Source organism: Halichoerus grypus, chromosome 4, assembly GCF_964656455.1.
Source record: "Halichoerus grypus chromosome 4, mHalGry1.hap1.1, whole genome shotgun sequence".
Lineage (NCBI taxonomy): Eukaryota > Metazoa > Chordata > Mammalia > Carnivora > Phocidae > Halichoerus > Halichoerus grypus.
Genome location: NC_135715.1, coordinates 152229353 through 152256592, shown reverse-complemented (window position 1 = coordinate 152256592; position 27240 = coordinate 152229353). Strand labels below are relative to the sequence as shown.

The 27240-nt window shown below is 36.4% G+C and overlaps 1 protein-coding gene across 1 annotated transcript in view; it reads left to right on the top strand.

The window, feature by feature from the left end:
- The window catches only part of TMEFF2 (transmembrane protein with EGF like and two follistatin like domains 2), a 225559-nt gene that overhangs the window by 98657 nt on the left and 99662 nt on the right, over positions 1-27240 (top strand). The window lies entirely within an intron of this gene.

The following is a 27240-nucleotide window of genomic DNA, read 5'->3' as shown; positions in this document are numbered from 1 at the left end:
CATCCTGAATACAGATTTCATTTCTGAGAAGGAGACAAGAAAAGAAGTTAAACCTTTAGTTGTATTGGAGGCTGGTTCATCTTAAAAGGGCTTTTATTCCAGTTTTCAGTTTAAAATATTAAAAGGAAAACCAAGCAGTGTTAGGTTAAGAATAGCTACAACTGCATTTTTTAGCAGTAGGTAAAGCAAGGAAACTAAAAAGTGCCTGTAATTCAGTGGCAAGAACCTAATGAATCTCCTCCAGATTAAACGTTAATGTAAAACTAAATTAAAAAAAAACAAACAAACAAAAAACCCGGGCGCCTGGGTGGCTCAGTCAGTTAAGCAACTGCCTTCGGCTTAGGTCATGATCCCAGGGTCCTGGGATCGAGTCCCGCATTGGGCTCCCTGCTCAGCGGGAAGCCTGCTTCTCCCTCTCCTTCTGCCTGCCACTCCCCCTGCTTGTGCTCTCTATCTCTCTGACAAATAAATAAATAAAATCTTAAAAAAAAAACTAAATAAAAAAAATCAACCTGTGCTAGACACCCACTCACACATTTTTAAATACTTACTGCCATCAAAAAATACATAGCATCAATTCCCTTTTTTGGTGGAATCTCATTTTCCAGTTAAATAGAGAATCAAAATGATAATAGAGCAACCACATATAGAGCTCCAGGACAAAATAATGTCACAAGAAACAAAAACTCAACATCTAAGTGTTTAAGATTATAGTCAAGGGGCAGAGAGGTGAAAATAAAAGTGGAGAAATTACAAATTGTGACTTTTGTCTTTTTTTCCCCTTTCAATAAAAGAATTCTCCTCTGGATCCATTCTTCTTTTATTTTTTAAATATAAAGAAATTCCATTTTCTTTCACACAGATACTTAGATTAATAATGATCGTTAGTAAGAATCACTTAAACACCTACTATGTGTAAGGCATCAGAATTGACACTATTTGGGTAATAAATATCACCTCACTCAAGGATTTTGCAATTTGGTTGTGGAGCAGAGCATACATTTAATGATACAAGCATACATCTATGATGCAAAGAAGGGAATGCCAAGTAGGTGGCACACACAGTAAATAAAACAGGTGTTTAGATAGGAAATAACTAATGTCAGAGCAAAAAGTGAACCTTTCCGATCAGAGCAGAGGCACAGGAGACAATAAAGGATGGTGAGAAGAGCATGACTTCAGGATTGTAATGGAACTATCTGCAAATCCCATCTCTACCACTGCTAGCTGTGTGCTGTTAAGCAGAATTTTTAACTATTCTGATTCCACACGTATTCGTAGGTATGATTACACCTACCCCGTAGAGTTATTCTGCGTACTAAATTAGGAGGTGTACATAAGTATCTCCTTAATAAAACAGAGTTAATTTCTAGGTAGGTGTAATTCAGTGGTACAATGGTTCTAGTGGTGATAGTATTAAGGGCATTTTTGTAATGCCTGGGACCAGAGTCTGGCATAGAAAAGGCCCCAAATAAAATTTAGTTCCTTTTCCTAAGCCCTCTCTTCACCTACAATACAATTTAATTCTCTAATTGCTTGAGTTGAACTGAAAGTCAAAATAAATCTTAGAAGTTCAGAAATGGAGATGGACAGGGCCGCCTGTGTGGCTCGGTCAGTTAAGCATCTGCCTTCTGCTCAGGTCATGATCCCAGGGTCCTGGGATCAGTCCTGCATCGGGCTCCCTGCTCAACAGGGAGTCTGCTTTCCTTCTCCTTCTGCCCTCCCTCTGCTCGTGCTCTCTCTCTCTCAAATAATAAATAAAATTTTTTTTAGAAAAAAAGAAAGAAATGTAGATGGACATTTCAGATGTGAATAAGAGTGAACAAAGTCTGCAAGTTGAAAATGTAATTGGGGCACTCAAGAAACAATACTGGTTTTTATTTTATTATGTTTATGTGTGCGGGGAGGTGGTAAGTGTTGATTGTGTAGAGGAATACTATGATATCCATTTTAAGAGATGATGATGAGCAGTCTAAATACTACATGTGGTAATTGTCAGGTAGAGGGTTTTTCCTCCTACTTTTTGACTTCAAACAAAATAACAACATCTTTTCTCCTATAGCTATAAAAATTTTGCTAGTGTAGACATGTTCTCAAATGCAAGAAACATAATTGATAAAATGCAATGTTCTGTTTAGCATTTTGACATCTTTTACTGTCTTCTATTTTTATTTTATTGAAAACATATTTTACGGTTAAAAATAAATCATGTTACTCAAAGTGATAAAAATTGGTTTTAGGGATAAGCTGTTGGGGAAATGCACCAAAATAAATACCAGGTAGAGAAAAGATATATAAATCTTAACTACCAAAGAAGGTCATTCATCTATAGAATCCCAATAAATAGGCAAAACAATTGTTGTTTGTTAAAGAGAGAGAGTAGAGGAGGAGGGATAGAGGGAGAGGGGGAGAGACAATCTTAAGTAGGCTCCATGCCCAGGGCAGAGACCGACACAAGACTCCATCTCACGAGCCTGAGATCATGACCGAAGCCGAAATCAAGAGTCTTGACTCTCAACCGACTGAGCCACCCACGCGCCCCAGGCAAAGCAATTTTAATAAAAATTCATTTCAGAGTAAAGGTAATTAGCAAACATACACATGCGAGAAAGTTCATCCTCACACGTGGTACAGGGAATACAAATACGATAGCTGTATGATAGAAGTGATAGGCATTGGGGAGGGTATGTGCTATGGTGAGCGCTGTGAATTGTGTAAGACTGTTGAATCACAGACCTGTACCTCTGAAACAAATAATACATTATATGTTAAAAAAAAAAAAAAAAAGGAAGAAGAAGATAGCAGGAGGAGAAGACAGAAGAGGGGAAAATCAGAGGGGGAGACGAACCATGAGAGACTATGGACTCTGAGAAACAAACTGAGGGTTCTAGAGGGGAGGGGGGCAGGGGGGATGGGTTAGCCTGGTGATGGGTATTAAAGAGGGCACATTCTGCATGGAGCACTGGGTGTTATACGCAAACAATGAGTCATGGAACACTACATCAAAAACTAATGATGTAGGGCGCCTGGGTGGCTCAGTCGGTTAAGCGACTGCCTTCGGCTCAGGTCATGATCCCAGGGTCCTGGGATCGAGTCCCACATCGGGCTCCCTGCTCTGTGGGGAGCCTGCTTCTCCCTCTCCCACTCCCCCTGCTTGTGTTCCCTCTCTCGCTGTGTCTCTCTCTGTCAAATAAATAAATAAAATCTTAAAAAAAAAAAAAAAAAAACTAATGATGTAATGTATGGTGACTAACATAAAAAATTTTAAAAAATTTTAAAAAAAGGTAAAAGTGATACAAAATTTAAAAATGATGAAATATTAGCAAAGTTTCAAAGATGTTGCTAAATTCATTTGTTCTCAGTAGCATTGAAATTTGGATGATTGTTTTAGAAAATCACAGGAGAAAGATGACAGACAGGTGATATTCAGCATGCTAACTCTAACTGCAGTGGCTGTTTGGAACACAGTGCTCTAAGAATTCTAAACCACATGGGGTCTTGTAAGGAAAGAGCACTAGACTTGACAAGAAGTGACTGCTGTGGGTAAGGGCATAAAAATAAAGATAGAAGATTTTCAAATTCTTTGATTAAAAAACCTCCACTCCTATGCACATGTTCAACACAAGACAAAACAATGATGTATTTATGAAGGTGTTCATCACAGAATTAAATATCAGAGCCAAAAAAAAAAAAAAAAGAAAGAAAGAAAAAAAGAGCAACTTCAAAAACAAGTAAAATAGATTAATAAACTATGAGTCTCATCATTGAGTTTTATAGTTTTATAGACCACATAGAAAACTCTAACACTTCCTCCATTATATTTTCTCTATGTAACATGCCCATGGTAAGCAAATAAAATAATAACTGAATTAATTTAAAAGCACTGAGACTTTTTTGCCACTGAGATCAGTTTTGTATTATTTCCCTCCCCCTTGGCATTTTTTGGTAATAGTTATGATTTCCTGATTCTTTGGAAAAGAAAGCTTGATATTTTATCACAGTTAATTTGGTAGAAATTAAATTTCAGGTATATGAATTTAATAAATTAGCATATCATCAGGCTGATGTTCTATCTTTATTAAATTAAAATTAATAAGACTAGAAAGAAATGACTTCCATCTTCTGCCTCTTTATAGTGAAATTTGCTAATTAAACAAAACCTCAGACTACTTAGGAGCAAAACATATTTTTATGCCCTGCATTTATAGGCTTAGTATTAGAGTAGACGAGGTTCTTTGCAAAGACATTTTTCAGAGAAAGCTGCAAGACTAAATTACAAAGTATACTGCATTTTCTGCAGATTTGTGGTAAACCAATAAGCTATGCACCAGGAGGCTGCTAGAAGAACAGAGTTCCACTTTACTGTTCCAGTACTTAAAATGTTTTGAATTAGGTCCCAGTATTGCATCTGAAAATACCTATCACAAAAAGCTCTTTTTGCATTCTTCATCGTCTGTCATAACAAAATTTGTTTGTTCTCACAGCATTCTTTTATTATCTTTCTAAATACCACTACAATGCTGATTTTTTTTTAAATATATTTTATTTAGGTAGCACAAGTAAAATTATAAAAGGGGTTTTTTGTCTTTTTTTTAAAGATTTGCTTGTAAATATCACACCTATTTGATTAAATATTTTGCAAAACATTTTGTGGAATGAGAAGCAGATAAGAATTTGGCAAGCAAATAAGCTTTCAGGTATATAAAACAGTAGCCTAAATGAGGACATGTTCAGGGTTTGGCAAAGAGATTATAGAGTTCAACTCTTTATTGCTATCAAAAAAGAAAATCAGCGTGCCGGAAGACTGGTCATTTAAATTGATACATATAAAATTTGTGTAGTTGCTGTGTATCCAGAAATACCAAAATAAGTTACTTTTCTCTACCTCAATCCAGGCTCACAAAAGTATACAAAAAATGTATGCTGCATAAGTTCCTGAATGACTGACTGTAGAAAGCCTATATGATGGTAAATGATTTTGTCATAATAGACCCTATGTTTATAATAAATTACCCTCTAGCATATGCAATCATTGTTTAGCCATTTGTAAAATTATCTTTGTTCCCCAACCTCAATTACATCACTACCATCACCATGTTTTTGTGTAAGGTAGAGGCAGTTCTAGAAATAATGGTAAGATATTTAGAATTAGAGGGAGTTAAAATAGACTTTATACTTATTGTGATATCTTGAGTTTACATATTTTTCTATCTTCCTAGGTGGTGTTTGTACAACATGATATACAAGTAACAAGCATTAAAAATGCTTTAGGTTTTTAAAAACTAATAAAAAACTGAAAAATTCAGTTTTAAAAAACTGGTCAAAGGTTAGAGGAAGAAATGGCTGAGTTATCTAAAATTTGGGGAGGAAGGGAAAATCATTTTAATCTTTAACCTTTTATTTATTTGTACATATATTAGCTAAGATCTATTGCCATAACAGCAAGACACAACAATATTGTGGCTCAGAAGACAAAAAAGGTTATTTTGCCTTCACATTACAGACCAGACCTGCAGGACAGACGGGCAGCTTTGCTCCACGTGGTCATTCAGAGACCCAGGTTTTTTCTAACTTGCTGATCTGCAGTCCTCTAAACCAGGGGTCAGCAATCTTTTTCCCTAAAGGGTGGTGGGCCATATATGGTTTCTGTCACATATTCTGCTGCTTTTTATTCTTTTAGCAATACTTTAAAAATTGTGAAAACCATTTTTAGCTTACAGATTGTACAAAATAGTCCACAGGTAGCTTTTGCCTGTGGGCTGAAGTTTGCTAACCCCTTCTTTAAGGAAATGTCCTGCATATTAGACGCTTGATCAATGCCACATCAATGTACCAGCTTCAGGAAAAGGAAAACAACAGAAGTAGAAGGCAAGCAATTTCCTCTTAAGGAATTAAAGCAGTAGTTCTACACATCACTTTCAGCCATATTCCATTGCCAAGAATTTAGCCATATGGCCATATCTAGGCATAAGACGGGCTGGCAAATGAAGTCTCAACGTAGATTTCCACATACCCTGCTAAAGCTCTAGTACCATATGTGTCAGTTTGGTCCTCTGGGAAGTAGACACCAAGACGAATTTAGGAGTACAAAAAGTTTATTGGAGAAGTGAAAGATAAAATGTAGAGGAAGCAGAATTGGGCTGGGAAAGTCCTCAAACTGATGCAGATCTAATACCTGTGAAAAAGGAAAGAAGAAGGGAAGAGGGATTGGGCAGGACAAACCTCAGACCAAGATGCAAATCTGGCAAAAATTAGGTCAATATTGCCCATTAGGCGAGTCCTATGTCGGGCAGGGATTGCCAGACCCTAGTGCCCCCACTATGCTTGGTCTTTGGCTGTTGCTGCACAAGAGGAAAGTGGCCTGGGCTTAAAATCTGAGGTGAATCATGCAGTTACTAGCTGCTGGAGATTCCCAACTGACTGTATATGTTCCAGCTAACTGGCAAGCTCTTCCTTAAAATGAGATCCGAGATGGGAAACTCCATAGCTGCTAGGTTGTATAATAAAAGCAGAATGGATTTAGGGAACACCAGCAACTGACACAGTATGAGCACACATGCGTGCACGTGCGCGTGCACACACACACACACACACACAATTAGTATCATAGGGTGCACTTTTTGTCAAGTTTGTGATTTATTTTTTATTTATAAGCTGACACTACATAGAATATAATTGTAATTGTCAGTTTGTATGAAATGAGATACAGCTGAAACACTGAGAAAGATCTAATGAGGGCCCTATGCCTGAAGTCACCACAAATAATTTGTAATATAGATATAGAAAATCAGCAGGGATAAATTGTAAATTTTTCTGATTCACATCAAAAGCGTTACTGTAGTATACCTTTAACACCCATGATGAAATGGTGTTTTTAAGAATTCTTACTCTCCATTGTTATCCAAATCCAACAACTGGAATTAATTCAGATGAAAGAAAACACAAAAGACTAGGTTTGACTATAAATATCTTTGTCCACATTCAATAAATGAATTCAGTAAAGAAATAGCTCCCCATTCAGAAGGGTAAAGGATAATAATGTCTACCATTCATTGAAGGTCTTACTATATATCAAGATCTGTATGTATGTTACATCCAATCTTGTAACATCCCTGCAATAGTTGCTGTGATCCCCATTTTGCAGATGATGGAACAAAGGCTCAGAGAGTTTCAGTGATTGCATAAAGGCATATGACTAATATAGAGTTTACCTGGAGTTGAGCGTAGAACCCATGATACCAGCACCCATCATTCCTCAGTAATTCCATTGTCTTTCTAAAATCAACAATCCTTGTGGAATAATCATTCTTTTAAGAGTGTTTACATTTAGTCATATTTGGAACTTATTGCTGTTCCTAAAGGACTTTAATTCAGTACAAATTAAGGTGAGAGAAATTTGTGTGTAGCTGTTTAATAGGCTTTTTACTTGCTACTGTATTGTCTGGAGCTCACACACGTGGGACCAGATTCAGTTTAGGAAAAATACTTGAATTACATTTTAAAATATATGTTTTGTTGGGGAGCCTGGGTGGCCTCAGTCGGTTAAGCGTCAGCCTTCGGCTCAGGTCATGATTCCAGGGTCCTGGGATGGAGCCCTGCATCTTACTCAGCGGGGAGCCTAGTTCTCCCTCTCCCTCTGCCTTCCTGCCACTCCACTTGCTTGTGCACTCTCTTTGTCAAATAAATAAATAAAATCTTTAAATATACATATATATATATATATATATATATATATATATATATATATGTTTTTGTTAAATCTCTTTCTTATAAGAAATCAGCAAGGTGTGTGTGTGTGTGTGTGTGTGTGTGTGTGTACACGTATGTAGCCAAACTTGAAACATAAGCCTAAATATCCAGGATATCTTCTCACATATCATTATATAATTGGCATTCCTCATTCTTGCCCTAATTATTGCCTGATCTAATGATCAAGAAGTAGAATAAAGACATCCTTGGAAGGTTAATAAGCCATCCAGAAAATTAGATTAGCATGATCAAACCTTAATGATTATTATTTCTCATTATATTAGATCACCTGAAAAGTTTGAGAAAGAAAAAATAAATTGGCATCACCGGGCAATTATACTTGTAGTTTTCCACAGTAGGTTTTACAGATGATCACCAGTTACGAATTCTTTTCATATCTAAAACCAGAGATTTTTTATACATTATTCGACCATTATTACAGTAATCAGAGCCCGTTTATTTGATCATCATCATAATGGAGTACTTGAGGCATTTTCTCCTTTGCTAATTGACAGTTGGTCAGTTAAGAGGTGCTTTTCACAAAGTCTTCCATAACCCTAAGGGTTTGAATTAGCTTCTAATAAATGCCTGAGAAGCTCCTCTAAATTCTTAAGTGCATCTGCTAAAACTCCCAACTGCTATTTTCCACCTTCTGGTCAAGAAATGCCTTTGATCTGCCATCTAGCTGCCTTTCTTGCTTGTATCTATCTGTCTCAAGCATTGTAACCCTACTCATCAGCACAATGACACATTATCATTTAGATATCATTTTCCGAAAACAGATTTCTCTGAGAAAGAAAAAGAGTAGGAAAAGGGTCAAACTGAAGCTTGGATTGCCCTTTTTGGAGAATTATAAGGGGTGGCATATGGTCAGAAGACTGAGCCTTGAGTTTGATCCTCACTCCTACCCTAAATACACATGTAGGCCCTTTCTGTGCAGACTTTTTGGCTCACTGGCTCCTCCCTGCTCGCCCACATGCCACTTCACCATCTGTGGCCGGACCCTCCAGAGCCCAGGTTCCACAATATCAATGTTCAGTTCTGCAAAATTGGTCCCTTCAGTTTTACTCTCTGGTGGTGGTGAGATGGGGGGAATGAGTTGGACTAAATGAGTGAATGAACTCACTGATTTTTAAAAGAGAGTATGTGCAGTCCTAAACTATTAAAAAATGTTTAAAAATATTTCCTCACAATAGTCTAATTTCCATGATGATGGGAACTTTAGTTAGTTCACTACTTTGTCCCCATTATTACCAGATAGGTGGTGTTTGGTAAAACTTGGTGGAATGAATGAATGTGCAAGAGAAATGGGTGATATCACTGAATTAAAAATTCAATATCTAGTTTTATCTTAATCTCTTAATGTCATTGTATTTTTAAGTAAATCAACATATGAAGAAGATATTTTTGTGGTGCAGACTTCCATGATCGGGAATGTGATTGATTATCTAAAACATTCGTTGATAGGGGCGCCTGGGTGGCTCAGTTGGTTAAGCGACTGCCTTCGGCTCAGGTCATGATCCTGGAGTCCCGGGATCGAGTCCCGTATCGGACTCCCTGCTGAGCAGGGAGTCTGCTTCTCCCTCTGATCCTTCCCCCTCTCATGCTCTCTCTCTCTCTCTCTCTCTCTCATTCTCTCTCTCAAATAAATAAATAAAATCTTTAAAAAAAAATAAATAAATAAATAAAAAAATAAAACATTCGTTGATAATAGAAGAGGGAGAGAAAGGATTGGGGAGAGAGGGAAGGAAGAGAGGTGGGGGGGGACAACGATACACACTGTTTTCTCAAATGTAAGAAAGCAATATATAAATACATATATTTGAATAAAGAAACATTATCACTATAAATATATACCTGTAAATATTAAGTTTAAAAATGACCTTTTTTCTTGTCTCAGCCAAAACCTATTCCTTCTTTTATTCATAAATATTTTCTAAGTGCCTTACCATGTGCCAAGTAATATGTGAGTACTAGGGTACAGAGCAAAATAAAACAGTTCTTACCCACAGAGAAACCACAGAGGTAGTGTCTTTCTTCCTCACATCCAGACTACAAAGTGAAAAGTATAAAGGATAAAATGACATCCTTAGTATCTCTCACACTGAATTAATTTAGAAAAGTTAGCAATTGAAAATCTCCTTTTCACCAGCTGAGGTTAGTTTCCTTGGTGTGTTTTCTAGTGTTTAAAATAAGTATTTTGCAATTAGGGTGAGATATGCTAGTGACAGCTGCAGAAACCAAAGGCTTCTATTTATTCAGATATCCATTTATCTCTAAAATATCAAGGTAATGGCAGATCCCCAGCTTATCACTGCTTCTAGATGTGAACACAGAATTAAATCTCTATATGCCTTCATTTTGCTTTAATCTCCCTCCTCAAACTGCTAGTAATGAAAAGCCTGTTGATGTCAGTTGGGAAGATAATTCTTCTGTAGGAAGGTTTTAACCTCCAAAAATCAAGCCCGTTCTATTACAAATAATACACTTCGCAAGGCTCCCATGTTGTCTTGTTTTAAACTCACATGGCTAAGTTTATATATGGAAGAATTAGGCCCACACGAAAAGGAAACATTTTTTTTCAAGGATCTATGCTAAGCAGTGTGTATATATCGGTGCTGAACTCCAGGCACAATAATTATTCTTGGTATATGAGGTAGGCACGCTAACCCAAATTATAAATATAAATGCAAGTTGGTAGCCAGAGCCTTGGACAGAGGAACAAAACATATTCATTAAAGCCACATTTACTCTATCGTGCTAGTTCTAACCTGTTGAGCTTGATGCCACAGTGATACTGATGCTCATCATCAGGATGTTTAGAGACTACATTAGAAGATAGCTATGTTTTGAGCACTTGAGATACAGTAAGAAAACAAGGTTTTGTTAATTAAGAATTTCTATTGTGTTGGGGCACCTGAGTGGCTCAGTCAGTTAGACGTCTGCCTTCGACTCAGGTCATGATCCCAGGGTCCTGGGATGGAGTCCCGCATCGGGATCTCTGCTAAGCGGGGACCCTGCTTCCCCCTCTGCCTCTGCCTCTCTCTCTCTCTCTCTCTCTCTGTCTCTCATTAATAAATAAATAAAATATTTTAAAAAGAATCTCTATTGTGTTTATTTATTCATCAAGGACATACATCAAAACTACGCACATAGTCATACCACACATGTATGCATCATGGTAAGATATTGTCTCCAGCTCATGGGAAGATGAAAATGGCAGTGACACCATCTCTTACTTTATATAGGTTGTAAGGCTCTAAAACAAAAGTACTGAATGGGGAAAACTGACTCATGAATACGATCATATGCTGTATCTGAGTTACATCTTTCTAGAGCAGCGTTGTCCGGTAGAACTTTCTGTGTTGATGGAAATGTTCTGTATCTGTCCTGTCCAATACAGGTCATCACTAGCCACATGTTGCTATTGATTTCTTGAAATGGAGCGAATGCAACTGAGCAACTGAATTTTTAATTTTATTTCATTTTAATGTAACATATATTTAAGCAGCTACAGGGACATTATGATCCTATAGCACCTGACTTTTAGTTTTTTAAAGACTCGTTTTTTACCATAGTAATTTAAAATACTGCTTTTAGTCAAATGTTAACCAAGAAGTTACATAAAACATAATTTTATCATCATTCAATAAATGTTTATAGAATATTTAAAATCACCCCACTGAAGTGGATTTTCTATGTTTCAATAAGATTCCTTCAAGGTATTTAGAGATGAAACTCAGTACGTTTCCAGGCTTCTCACCACCACCTTTCGTTTAACATATCAAGGTTTTGGAATTTGTAGTTTAAAATGTTAACACTAGATATGGTCATTGCCTAGTCGGTCACATCTTCTCAGAACCAGTAGCAGCAACTTGATATTCGGGGTTGGATATGCCAAGTACTTGTTAACTTCTCTACTGGCTTATTAGAAGAAAGATTTGATGTCTGAAAGCAAAGACATGAGATTACTTTGGGTTCCCACTCTTCTAGCCAGCCAACTATTTGATTTATTTGATGAGTGATCTCAGACAACCCTTTCAGGCACTGAACCATCAGAGAGTTATGTTGCTGGGTGATAAGAAACCTTCAGAGATACATAAATCTTTTACCACTGGGAGTTTCATCTGTTCTGGAATAAAGAACATTTTTATGTATGATGTTTCTATCTGGATAGCTATAGGAATATTCTAGAAAGATTCACAGACTTAGTCAAATTCATACTGACAAGGACCTGAAAACAATACAATAATTACCAAGGTTATGTTAGACAACACTTTATTTTTCTTTTATTCTTATTTTGTTTCCCGAAGGTTTGAAGGGGTGGTTAATGTATCATACGTTGAGAAGTCCATTAATCTTTTGATTAGCATTTGTTTTCCTCTATTTTCCTTAGAGACAAACCAACAAATGAGGAATGTTCTTAATTTGATCTCTGGAGTAATCATAGATATGGACATTGTATCATTTAACAAATGCACTAAACGAACTAGTCGTCTTTTTAATGTACATTTCTATGCGCCAAGAATGCATCAAACTGGCTTCTTAATTTTACTGAAATTTTATTTCCAATCTAATGTGGCTGCTTACCGTATCTAGTCTTGGGCTTTTTAATAGGAGTAAAATCCAAGTAATTTGTCTTTAAAAAAAAAAAAAAAAAAGTTGAAATCCTTCCCAGTTGCATTAAAACTGATGTGAACCTGCTTTTAAAAACATATACTCTAAAAGTGGCACTCCTGGCTGTTATCCCACCCACAGATCTCTCTCAGTATGCAGCAGTTTTCACTAAGAAGACTCCATCGTTTCTAGTACGCTCACCTTGCCCTGGGACTGCCAGGTACGGCTGGTATGTCATAGAGGCTGTCTTTAAAAGACATCTTCCCCGTTTAGAAATTCCTCACCTGAATATTTTTCCATCCCTTTGCACTTGCTCATCTGTACACAAACAAATCACTGCCTCAGCCATCTGACCCTCTTTTGAGTAAAGCTAAAGTACATGTTTTTTTGGAATCCCTTCTTAGGCAAAGGAATGTGGTTTACAACCTTTCTCTGTGACCTGCTTGTCAGGCAGTGTGGGAGCAGAGGAGGTGTGGACCTGTTGTCATGAAAGACAGCCCATGTTTCTGACACGGAACTTGACAACGCAGGGAGAGTCCTCTTCATTTTGATACCTGTATTTGATTTGCGTTGATGGAAAGTATTTCTGTATGGAGGTGGTTTTTCTTAAAAATGAATATAACTCAGTAAAGATATGATAAGTCCCTGAGTACTACCTCAGATTCAGGCGTATTTTGAAGAGATGGTGTTTAGCACATTTAAGTCCTTCTCCATCCCCCTTCTCTTCCGTTTAAAAATGCTGTCCATACCCGTGCTAGTACAGCGACATGATTCCATAAGGACGGTGCTGCAGACACACAAAGACAAAGCAACTGAGTACAGAGACAAAATTAGTTGCTACATATCAATATTTCACAAGACTTTAAGTATTTCATTTAATTAACATTTTCTTTGAATCACACTACATATTTTTCAGGGAGAGAAACTTCTATTCATTTTATCTGATCTAAAAATACGAATATGCATGAAGAAATCTAAGCAGCGTTGGGGAAAATGAAAGCAACAGTACAGAATGTTTTGTGGGCATGAATTTGGGCAGGAAGCAGAATGTGTTTTGAGATAGGAAAAAAAAAATGATTTCCATTTGGGGATACCCCGAATCAGCCACAATCTGACTTTTATGTCAAAGGGCTTTAAGGCATTAAAAGCATGCATGTGAGTATAGCTTTTAAAATACCAATAATTATTAGGAAATATTTCCTGTATGCTCTGTAAAAGTAAAATAGGGCTTATTTAAAGATACAAGAACTTGGTATATTCTTGCCTTTTTCGGATAGCTGTTATCAATATTAGCTCTGGTAAAGGAGTAAGGTTAAGTTGTCCTAAATGTTTCAATAATTTCTTTGTATATTCTCCCCGGTGACAGTATAATATGATTCCAAGCCTTATTTATTTCTCTACCTTCCCATATAAAGCTAGGGAGAGGCCAAATATCTCTGACTTCATACCCTCCTCTTCAAACCATCATCAGGGAAGCTGCCATCATCACTCAATAAACTGTTTCTTATTCAAAACTCATGCTATTTACTGAAACTACCCTTGCCCATACTTTAGGTATAAGCTGCTGAACCTCACATCACTGCCATTTTCCTCAATGAATCAGTGCTTGGCTCACTTTCATGTAGTCTATTCGAGGGTAACTAGCAGTTAGATAACTGGGAGTTGGTGAAATTGGCACAGTGGAACACATTGCATTCATGCCTCTTAGCCTCCTCTTCTAACATAGTCAAGTTATGCTAGCTTACGTGAGGGTATGCAGTGGAAACAAATACCTCCTAAAACTTAATGGCTTAAAAAAACCAAGGTTTATTTTTTATGCTCACTACATGTTTACTGCAGGTTGACTGGGTAAGGTGCTGGATGAGGGCTCTGCTTATTGCAATCACTCGGGGACCTGGACAGATGGAGCAGCTCTCTTGAATGTTGACTTTATACTTGCACTTAATCCATCAGTAGATCTTTGCAGTTCTCTCTCCAAATTCTGTGCCACATCTCACAATTTTCTACTATCCCTGTGCCATAGCCTTCTCATTAGGCTCCGTTCCAGCCCCTCTCGGGCACTCTTCAATAGTCGGGAAGGTCTTCAACCAGCAGTCACCTTCACTCAACCATTCATTAGCCAGAACTAATTCCAGAGCCTAGTAACATCTGGGGAAAGGTCATCTTGCCCGGTGCCCAAACATTTTATGGACAACATGTAACTACCACAGAGTCTGTCTTGTATTTCTTCTCAATACTGGCTCCATAGTTCCTCCGACTCCTCAACTTCATTCAAGCTGACTGGAAATGTGGTCACACCTGGTCATTACCCGGAACTGCTACAACACAAAGACCTCAAATTCTGGAAATGCCCCCTCTGACCCTTGCTTCCTATCATCTCCCAAGTCCTGTGCTAGGAATAGATATAAATGCAAATAAGGCATATGACTTGACCTTGAAGAACTCACAGGACTATTGGGAGAATCAGGAAAGTAACCCTACTTCTACAGTGTGATAAGTAGAAAGAATGTGTTGGGGTCACAGACCAAGAGCTTTACCCAGCCTGGGGGTGAAGGACAAGGCAGGAAAGTGAGGGCATCTTTCCTGAACAGTGTGGTGCTACAGCTGAGTCTTCAAGTTAAAATCAGAATCAGCCATTAGACAGTGGAAACTGCATGTGTAGATCCCAGCCAAGCAGCAAGTACAGCTATAGCATGAGGAGGGTGCCAGGAGCCTAGAGATGAGGACGGAGTGATAGGCTGGTGGGAATTCATAAAAGACCTTAAATACAGTGATAAGGACTGGGTTTTTTATCTGAAAGGTAATGGGAAACCTTTAAACAGAGTTGTATCATAATCAAGATTTGTATTTTTAAATGTAATACATATCATTCCAATTTGCTTATTGACCACTATTTCAGTCATTAAAAATACTTCATTGACTTCTAAACTGAAACCACAATCTTAAATTAAATGAACAACAGTAAAGCCCTGCAAAAATATGACTTAAAAACAAAATTTTGGGGGCGACTGGGTGGCTCAGTCGTTAAGCGTCCGCCTTCAGCTCAGGTCATGATCCCAGGGTCCTGGGATCGAGCCCCGCATCGGGCTCCCTGCTCTGCGGGAAGCCTGCTTCTCCCTCTCCCACTCCCCCTGCTTGTGTTCCCTCTCTCGCTGTGTCTCTCTCTGTCAAATAAATAAATAAAATCTTTAAAAAAATTTTGTTATTAATTCTGTCAGTGTAACCCCCAATGTCATAATACAAATGGGTTGTCCTTTTAAGACGTTTTCTTCTTGGATCTATTATATTTACCAATGTGTTTTTATTTACTCACAAATTTAAATCATATCTTTATGCCTGATAATTTTAGCATACATGTTTTTCAATACTGTAATTATTAAAATAAAAATTAAACAGAAGTAAGAAGCTGCAGTCCCTATTAAACCTAAATCTTCATGGTTTAGGCAAACAGCAAATTTTCCTAAAACAGAAGAATTTTTTCCCCAAATCGGCAAAAACAAGGAAACTAATTTAGTTTCAATTATCTTACAATGCAGGTGTAAGGTGTTCAAAAATAAAAGGTCCATGAATCTTGATGAAACTATAAATGAAAGTGGTCTGAGTTTAAAAAACCTGGAGTTGAGAAAATTGGTCTCATTATGAAATCCTGAATAGAACATTGTTAATTTTAAAAATTTTATCATTTTCCATTTATCTCTGGATATCTTTGGCAATCTACTGGCAATAAAATTTTTTCTAAAATCCTTGCAATTTTTTAAAAAATCTAGTTGTCCTTTCCACAATTATTCATTCTTTCCACTTGGCAGATTCAGACTGAGCTAATGGTTCCGTAAGTAGACATATTGATTAGTTGAAGTCAATTTCTAACCTATTCCAGCATTTAGCTTTCTTAGACCTTTTTGTGGGTTTTGTTTTGTTTTGTGGGGTTTTTTTTTCCATTTTGTGGAAGTCGTTCATGTCTTATTTCACACCTCAAATTGGATAATTCTGACCTTTCTATCCTTACACTTTTGAGAAGACATTTTTTCCTTGTTTTCTTTTGTTTATGTTGACTTGAAGTAAAATATGTGAAAGCACTATTTCTGGGAGGGAAAGAAACAGAGGCTAGTGGGGCCTGCCTTACCTGGCTGCTAGCAGAGGCTGATTCCAAAGTGGGGCATCACAAGAAAGATCTTCAAGTGTACTAGAGAATAAGCAATAAGCTACAGGTTGGAAACAAGAATTTGAGAGACAGCTATAAAGTGGAAAAGGAAATCACAAGAGTAACCAAACTCCACCAATTGGAGCCCGTAGGCAGAAGGGAAATTGTAGAAATGAAACAGGACTCTCAATATAGAACAAGTGAGGGTGGAGGAAGATGTGTTTGTTGCTAGATTGAGCTCAAGACCGATCTAATCACAAACTAATCACAAACACTGAATTCCAGCCCTGACATTTTCCTATTATTTTAGTATTTGTGATTCCCAAAATTAAAGACTGGACCTTAGATAGCAAAACTAGGCTGGAAAATAGTACAGGCAATTCAGAGAAATTATTGCTTTATTGCTTTAACTACCAATTTTATGAAATGCTGTGACCTCTTAAAATTGGCTTTATTATTACTGCTGCTCTTTTATTTCTTTGGCCTGTTTATATCAATATGTTATATATTTAAACAAGTCTTGATCTTTATAAATTTGATTTTTAAGTCTCATTTGGACTTGGAAGTCAGAACCACATGGAATATGTTTTTCAAGCTTTCAGTGAAAACTAAAGCCCATCGCAGGCAAGTACAGGGAAAAAACAGATAAAGCCCAATTGAATTCTTTTCTTCATGTATAAAAAAAAAAGAAGTAAAATATTACTTCAGTGCTTTCTTTGTTCTAAGATCTGGTGTACTAGAACAAAAAGCCTTGGCGCTCTGGACAATTTCTGAGCATATCTGTCAGGGACTTCCCATCCACTTCTCACTTGCACCTTCTTCAATCCTTTTTACTCCTTAACATAAGAAACTAAATGAGCATGTTTTGGTGCTGGACTTCCTCTGTAAGTTCCTCAATATTCTTATTTCCCTAGTTTGTTATATTGTTTGGGATTCTTATTTCCCCGTTCCCACAAAGACTCCTACTTCAGTATCAGTACAAAGCCAGTTACAAGGGGCAAAAATTAATGTTTGTGACGTTTGGCCTTAGACATCCTTCAAAGAACCTTCTTGCTTGGAATAAGATAATGACTTTATTCACCTTTAACACTTTCTTAACGTTAACACCTTAAGGTAGCAGAGCAAGGTAGAGGGTGCAAAATGCTTTCACACATCCACCTATTTCATCTTCACCACAGCCTGTAAGCTGAGCGGGGCAAGCTTTTCATTTTATAAATAAGCCTTCTGGGGATCAGGAAAGAATCTAGGCAACCCAAATCCAGTTCTCCCAGCCCTTGGCCAGAATTTTGTATATCATGCAACTGCCTTTAGATTATTTCACGTCGTTTTCAATTTTAAATAGTATGATCAGATTTGCATCTAAAGGGATACATGGAGATGTATTTAAGAGAGGCAAGTTTGCAAGTACAGAGGTCAGGTTAGAAGTTTAGGCAAGGCATGATACAGATCTCAACTAGCTCAGTGGTGACGGAATGGGAAAATATTTAGGAAATAAACATGACATGTAAGATGTTACCAGATTGTGAAGCCCCTTTACCAAAACAAACATTAAGCAGGTTCAAGTTAATTCTGTTGCCAAGTTAGTCTTTATGTGATGATTCAAGTGAAACTTTAAACATCACAGAATGCCTTAAAGTTACCAACACCAAACGTCATGTACTAAATACATACAGAAGTGCAAGTTAATAGAAACATATCTTTATTCATTGGAGATTTGCTAACTGAAAGAATTAAGCACAAAATTGGAAAGCAACTAATTAGTATAAGAAAGATTTAGAAAGCCTTCGGTGTTCATTTGCCTTCACTCTCCTACAGTATTTCACCTCTTCTCCTTTCTTATCGCGTCCTGTCAACCACCAGCCCTTCTCTTAAGTAAAGATACAGTAGAGACAATTAAGACAACCAGAGGAGATCTGTTTCATGTGTCCCTTTCCAGTGTCACCTCCTCCGTACATCTGCACCCACATACTCTGCCATCCCTCCTGGAGTGGAAGACGCGTGCCTACCTCTGAGACCACCCACTATACCTACATGTAAACCCATCCCTTCTCAGGAACATTGCTTCCCCGATTGTCCTCTTTCTCTCCTGCATACACTTGTTCCTCTCCACTCCATTATTCCTGTCAGCAGACAGCGATGCCTCAACTCCAGCCTTCCATAAAAATCTGTTTCTTGACTATACATCCTTATCCGACGAGTGCCTCATTCTGTGTTGTCCTCATCAGCAACTCTGCACAAAACGATCCCCCACGTTTGCTGTTTCCACTTACTAACCTCCTAATCTTTCCTCAGTCTCCTCTCATGGGGATGTGGTATCCACCATGCTCTATAGTAGCTCATTCAGCCCAAGCCAGTGTTCATAATTTACCAATGAAAAATAAATTTCTCATCTTTTAGGAATTTAATAAGAAAAAAATTTAAATTATTTATATGAATTTGATAAAATAATTAAAATTAATTAGACTGAGAAAAATAAAAATATTTTTGTTTATAATTATCATATGATTGACATGATAGAGTTTCCTGAAGTCTGGCATAGTAACTTGCTCCTATGAATTCTGGCATGCATGATAGCAAACTAAATAAGCATTTTTCCTTTTTTCTTTTCTTCTTTCCTTCGTCCCATCCTTCCTTCCTTCTCTCATTTCTTTTTTCTTTATTTCGTTTATCTGTTGCTTTTTTTTTTTTAATCAACCTAGTATCTTTAGTTCTAGCTCAGATAGGACTGAATGAAATCAGTCAGACTTCAATGATGGCAATAGAATTGTGCCTCAACATAGTAGCATTGTACTAATCTCTTAAATTATTTTTAGTTGTGTAGAAGATAAATTACGTGTGATTTCTAAAGAAGCCTTGTCAAGCTCTAGCAAATTAGTTTAATTATGAAAAATTAAATTTTCTGTAATGATCTCTTCTTTTGAGTGTTTAATATAACATTACATTTGCTCAGTCATGAACTTAGTTCTTAGATTTTCAAGTGGTTTTTAGAATTTTAAATTATTATGTGTAAGCATAATTTCAGCCTTCCTTTAGTTTTTGGCATTTAAATCACTTAAAAATTAAAAATTATCAGTGGAATTGTACCTCTTTTAATTAAAATGAAACAAAGATAATGGATTTCCTCCCTAAAATCTGAACACATCTTCCGGCATTGATACATACACACAATGCATCTGTGTTTTATAAACAGCGGGCCAAAATGCTACCTCTCTTGCTTTAGCATTTCAATAATATGATGTAACGGTGTCATTTTTTAGTCACATTACAATATCCTCACATTATAATATGAATAAAAGGAAAATATTTCTTATTCTCATTTTTCTTTAAAGTCCTATTTGGGTTTCTAGGGAAATGTTGGAAAATGTAAAAGGGAACATGACTTTGGCTCAAAAACCACGGCTTGGAATTGTCTGAGCCTCTAGGAACTGTCAGCAACTCCCATCATTTAAGTTCAGCTAATGTGTGGGAAAGGCACATGGGAGGTAAAACTGGCATACAAAAGGCAAAATTGACAAGTTGTACCAATTAAAGAATAGAACGGAGAGTTTTGATGTAAAAATTTCTTTCTATTGTTTAAGTGGAATGTTTCCTTCATTGGAAGGTAAACTCAAAGTTCAGCTTTTTGGTGATAATGAAATAATAACTTATGGAAGTTATTCAAAATAAAAAAAATGCTGTTTCTATTTGAAAATATTGCTGTTTATAATTTGGTAATCAAAGTAATTTTAGTTACAACAGATACATTGAATGTTATCACTGATAAGTCTTTTTTCTATGTAAACAAAGTGGAAAAAATTAAGTCTGCCAAGAATTACTTTGTCATCTTACTATTTAGGGAAAGAAACCTGAATACTAGATTGATACTAAATAGAAAAAAAAATGTATTCTAGATTTTGAAAAAAAATCAGATTAAGATCTATGTAAAATTTGTGTAATTTTTGTTTCAATTTTAGAGTAATTTAAATAAGTTTAGAACCAATATATATGGGTCATATTTAAGCTTAGAAGTCTCATTCTTTTTGTTGATACAATCTGATGTTTTAGGGACTGCCTGTTTTATTTTAGATGATGCATGTGGAGGTTTCTATTCATACATGTTTATACTGTGTTTAATGTTTGTGCTATGTTTAATTTAAATGGGACACCTTATTTATCTGTCAAAGCGATATACTACAGAGCTACATAGTGAAGAAAATGGGAATCATGCATAGAGTGGGATACATACTGCTATGTTATGAAAATATAAAAAAAGAAACATGCCTTAACCATTGCAGAATATATGCTGGTATAGAAAGTAAATTGTAAAAAATTTGAAGGCAGATTTGGAGAGAATTAAAAGTAGAGCTAGGGTTGTGTGGATGAGTAATGCAACCAAAATCTGAGGTGTGGAAAATGATGTGAAAATACATTTCCTTAGAATTTATTAATAGCATTAATTGCATCTTATTATTCATCTTTCACTAGGCAAAGCTATAGTTACAAATGACTTGAAATCTGAGAGGCTTATAGCATCAATGGCATAATTCTTGCTCTCATGGCTTTCTCTCAACTGTGGCTCTGCTCTAAATATAATTTCATTCTGGGATTGGTTAAAGGAACCACTCCTATTCTGGAATATGCTTTTTTTTTTTAATGCAAAGGGAGAGAGCAAGAAAGTAAAAATCCACATGATGGCTTTTATATAGCTTCTCATTTCCATTCACATTTCAATGGCAAAAGCAAGTCACAAGACCAACAGTGGTATCATGGAATTCAATGGAAATATGGCTATGGAAAGGAATATATGGTCCTTTTATCAGAAAGGGTAGAAAAATAATGGAAAAAATAAAACAATCTATAGTTTCATATGCCAATAGTGTCTTCCATGGAGAATGTGAGACTCTAAGTAAGTTTGAAATGTTAGAGCAAACACGTGTCAGAAGTCAATCACTTAACAATGACAGGCATGAGTCTTCATTAGTACTGAAATCTCTGGCTTTTGTCTTGGAAATTAACAAAAATGAGTAGGGCAGCTCTGTAAAGTAAAACTAATTTTAAATAAAATCTTTAAAATAATAATAATAATTGCATTAAAATAAATAGACTAAACACCCTGATTAAATGCAGACGTGTTCAGACTGAATAGAAAAAATCAAGATCCATCTCTATGTTGTTTTCAAGAAACACCCTTTAAACAAGAATAATTTTTACCTAAGCAAACAAAAGCTGGTATGGCTATATAAATATCAGAACAAAGTTGACTTCAAGGTGAATAGTGTTACCAGAGATTAAAAGGGGCATTTCCTAATGACAAAAGGGTCATTTCTTTAAGAAGACATAAGACTATTAAATGTTTATATACCTAATATCAAAGCTTCTACATACAGGACAAAACAAAAGAACAAACAAAAGAGAACTAGAAACAATTTTACAGTCTTGAGAGAGATTTTAACACTCCTTTCTCAGGAAAAGATAGATCAATTAAACAAAAGCTCAGTACAATTATGGATGATTTGAACAATGCTAACCATCAACTTAAGCCCATTAACATTTATAGAAACTTACTCCTCAAAAGAAGTTACAACTTCTAAGAGGCATATGGAATATTCAAAAAGATAGACCAGGTTCTGAGCGGTAAAACAAGTTTCAATAAATTTCAAAGGATTTAAATTAAACAGAATATGTTCTTCATCCATGATAGAGTTATTAAACATGAATAAAAATAATGTAACTTGGAAAACCCTCAATAGTTGGAAGTTAAAAACATACTTACGAAATGATACATGGGTCAGAGAAAAAAACTCAAAAGATATTACAATACATATTTTGAACATTAATACATGAAAACACAATATATCCGTATTTGTGGGATGCAGCTAAAACAGCCTATAGAAAGAAATTTATAGATTTAAATGACTATCTTAGGAAATAAGAAAGGTATAAAATCAAGCTTCCATTTTAAGAAACTAGAAAAATAATAAATTAAGCCGTAAGTATATGGCACAAAGGAAATTATAAAAATAAGAGCAGAAATCAATAAAATAGAAAATTTAAACAACCTTGTATAAAGAACTCAAACAACAATACTATCATACCCGAACTCTTTCGTAAAACAGAGTAAGTGGGAACACTTCCACCTCTTATCATGAGACAATTTTAAGCCTGATAGTAAGATCAAACAAGGACAATATAAGGAAAGAAAATTACAGCCAATATATCTTATGAACACAGATTTTAAAAAATTGAACAAAATATCATCAAATGAAATCCGGCATTACATAGAAGGATTACATACCATGATTAAGTTGGACTTATCCCAAGAATGGGAGGTTCGCTTAACATAAGAAAATCAATCAACATATTTCACTACATTCATAGGTCATGAGATAGAATTCATGCCCATAGGGGAAAAACAGAGACAGGACCTCAACCTCTACTTCACGTCATCTGACAGTTTTCACATCTGACAAAAATTGATACCCAAATTATATTAAAAATTCCCGCAACTCAAGAATAAAAAGAGAAACAAGAATAATTTTTACCTTGAAACCCAGTTATACCACTGCTAGATATTTGTCCAAGAGATATAAAAAACTAATATGCACAAAAAGTCTTTTACAACAATATTTATGGCAGCTTTATTAATAAATACAGTTATTGTTTCTGGCTAGTAACTAAAAGCAATCATGTCTTTCAATAAGAAAATGGATAAATGAGCTATAATATATTCATTCGTTGGAATACCAAGCAGTACAGAGAAATAAACTATGGATCCACACAACCACCTGAATTAATCTCAAAAGCTATGATGCTGAGTGAAAAAGGTGGGCACCATAATTAAATATTGTGGGATTCCATTGATGTGATATTCTAAAATAGTTAAAACAAATCTGTGGTGACAGAAATCAGATCACTAAACTGTCTATATATAGAGACAGAGTGGCGGTAGGATAATGGCTGGGAGGGGCACAAAGGAATCTTCTGGGATGGTAGAGTTGTTCCTTGCCTTGATATGCATTCTTCAAAATTGATTGAAAGATACACTTAAGATCTGAGCATTTCAATGAATATAAATTTTACTGCAGTTTTTAACAAAATAAATGGCATTGAATAACTGAACATTATATTTCACCATGTTTTCACAAATATAACATGGGTTAGGATATTATAAGAGGCCCAGGAGGCACTCTAGTGGGTCAGGAAGAGAATGGCCTCCAGCTGGCACATCTGGTGTGAAGACCCATACTGGGCCAGAACAAGGTGGTGATAAAGGAACTTCGGTAACCTCCAGATGAAACCACCGGAGCAAGGAGAGTTGAGAGAGAAGTAATTTGATTATCTCTTTTTTTTTCCTTTTTTTATTTTATTATGTTATGTTAATCACCATACATTACATCATTAGCTTTTGATGTAGTGTTCCATGATTCATTGTTTGCGTATAACACCCAGTGCTCCATTCAATACGTGCCCTCTTTAATACCCATCATTGGGCTAACCCATCTCCCCACCCACGTCCCCTCTAGAACCCTCAGTTTGTTTCTCAGAGTCCATAGTCTCTCATGGTTCGTCTCCCCCTCCGATTCCTCCCCTTCATTTAGATTATCTCTTGATAAGCCCCCAATCTAGAATTTTTTTTTAAGATTTTATTTATTTATTTATTTGAGAGAGAGAGAATGAGTGAGAGAGAGCGCACATGAGAGAGGGGAGGGTCAGAGGGAGAAGCAGATTCCCTGCTGAGCAGGGAGCCCGATGTGGGACTCGATCCCGGGACTCCAGGATCATGACCTGAGCCGAAGGCAGTCGCCTAACCAACTGAGCCACCCAGGCGTCCCCCCAATCCAGAATCTTAAAGGATTAAATCAGTTCTAACTAAGGGCAGCACATTTGATAAAATATGCTTTCAGGAGCTCTGCCTCCTTTACCCTCAAATTTCCCTCAGTCACTTGCTGAAATCTAAGTTTCTATAGAATAAAGGGAAATAATTATTTTACTTCACAGAACAAAAGGATTAAAATGCAAATGCATAATTGAAATAATACTTTAGGATACAATGAATTTTATTCCTGTGTAATCAGTGGATGAACGCAAATGATTAAGAACTGGCCCTTCTCATTTCTGATAACATAGAAAGAACAGGAAGAAGAAAGAGTCCTATTCAACACACATTTACTGAGCATCTACCGTGTGCTAAATCAGTGGTTTCCAAGCTTTTATGACTGTGACCTTTAGTAGGAAATGAAATTTATATCGCAGCTCTGTGTAGCTGTACATATGGATGACTAAAACAGTGTTATAAAATAAAACCTATGCTTTCTAAATGAGATGCACTCAGTGTTTTCTATTCTAGTATATTCTGTTTCATGTTTACAAAAACTCTGGTAAGTGACCCACCAACTCCATTTCATTACTCACTAATAAATTGTGGATGGTGGTTTGAAAAACACAGTGCTATCCTTGCTCCCCAGCCTGTCATCTGTGGACCTGCAACAACAGTAGGTGGGGGCTTGCAAGAAAAGCATAACCTCAGGCCACATCTCCCACCTGCTGAATCAGAATCTGCATTTTAACCAAACCTCCAGGTGCTCCCCGTGCATGGTGACCTGTCACAAGTCCTGTGCTAAACAATGTGTGGAGAGAATGCTTGGGACAGACAGAGTCTTGTTGGTATTATTTAGGGCTGAGATTCTGACACAGGGATGGTTCGTCTTTTACAATACTCATTTCCAAGCATCAAGGTTACAATTCAGTATCTCCAAGGATATCCCAGGGCAGTTATGCTAAAAACGATAAATAAATGAACAAACAAAATTTACCAGAGCTTCTGAGCCCCATTAAGAACCACTGGTCGACTTGGTTAAATGAAAACTCTGTACTGATTTGTTTATTACAAAGGAGCAAGCCTGTGCTTCAGGGAATATGGAAAGATTTTACTTTAGTTTTCACTGTGGATGACTTCATATAATATCATTTTATTCCCGGAATATTTATTGATGGAGGCATTGCTACTGCTACTTCTGAATTTGCCGCTTCATCCATATGGGAGAATTTGCAAACATCTTAATTCTACCGATAACTGTCCATTTATAGAAATGTAATGTGATTTCCAGTAGAAATATTATTAGTTGTGCTGGGTTAGCACAACTCATTCCCTAGGTTACTTCCAGTAGATCCCTAAACAAGGATCTCTACTGCAAAAGAAAATGGGGCTGCCCCTAAGTGACTATAACTGCTCATTAAGGACCTTCCCGTTGTGTTAGTATGTTTCCTGAGTGGTGGGAAGTTTCAGCCTGGAAGCTGCTAATCTTGCTAACACTAAAAGGCTCTCTCCCATTAGCAGCTTCTGTGTTGCATTAATAATAAGAAAGTAATAAAGAGACCGCAGCTGTTCAGTCTCTCCTGAGGAGAGGCCACAGTTTCCTTCTTATCCCCATGGTCCACTCTAATGGTCTTGCCTGTTTTAAAGTAATAGAGTGGATAATAAGTGCTGTCTATTCTATCAAAGTCTGAAATTCCCTCTTCTTTCTGGGGAGGAATACCTTTTCTTAAGACTTCCAAATGTAAAACTACACCATCCATACTTTTGCAATTGAAGTTGATCTGTTTAATTCGTAACTTTTTTGACATGTAATTGCAAACCATCAAGTACGGGGGTGGGTAAGTTGCTTTAGAAAAAATAAATATTTCTACCTTTCCTGGAAAAACTATAAAACAGGGGCGCCTGGGTGGCTCAGTTGTTAAGCGTCTGCCTTCAGCTCAGGTCATGATCCCAGGGTCCTGGGATCCAGCCCCACGTCAGGCTTCCTGCTCCACGGGAAGCCTGCTTCTCCCTCTCTCGCTCCCCCTGCTTGTGTTCCCTCTCTCGCTGTGTCCCTCTCTGTCAAATAAATAAAATCTTAAAAAAAAATTTAAAAAAAAGAAAAAAGAAAAACTATAAAATAGAGAACTTCCTTAGATGGCTTCTTGTCTTTTTTTTGGGGGGGGAGGGTAAATTAAATCACTTACCTGCACAGAAGTAAATTAAAGAAAATCAAGGAATTAAGACCTCTGCTTTTATAAATATTAAAAACTCTCTTGCTAATAGACAAAGAAGAAATGAGGAAAATATCATATTAAAACAAAATAAGTCAGACTGGATTTGTTAGTTTCAGGGTGCATGTTAATATATGTGTCTTTGTTAAAGATGTTATCTTATTAGTCTCATAAAGATTGGAGCCAATGCCATACTTAATAGCTTATGTTCTTTTTCTATTGAAAATATCTAACCTTTGGCAGAAGTACACTTTTTTAAAGGTTCTCTTGATTTTACATCCATTTTTAAGTATACTGTCTGTCCATAGAATAAAATTATCTATATAGTAGTTATGTTGTTGCAATTTTTCATCTATAACCAAAACTATTTTTACTTTCAACTACGTATTTTTTAATTGGGTAAATAGTAATCCATCATCTCAAAAGTGCTGCTCATATTTTCATTCCTTGGAGGCAAAATATTTAAGTCCAACTTACACTATTGTGTCCTGATTTTGAAAAGTTACTTTTATAATTAAGTTATATATTGCATATTTCTGTACTTGTAATTTATAGGAAAAAAAAGATTAATATCAATAATCATCATCAGTGAGAATATATATATATATATTTTAAAGATTTTATTTATTTATTTGACAGAGAGAGATAGCAAGAGCAGGAACACAAGCAGGGGGAGTGGGAAAGGGAGAAACAGGCCTCCTGCCAAGCAGGGAGCCCGATGCGGG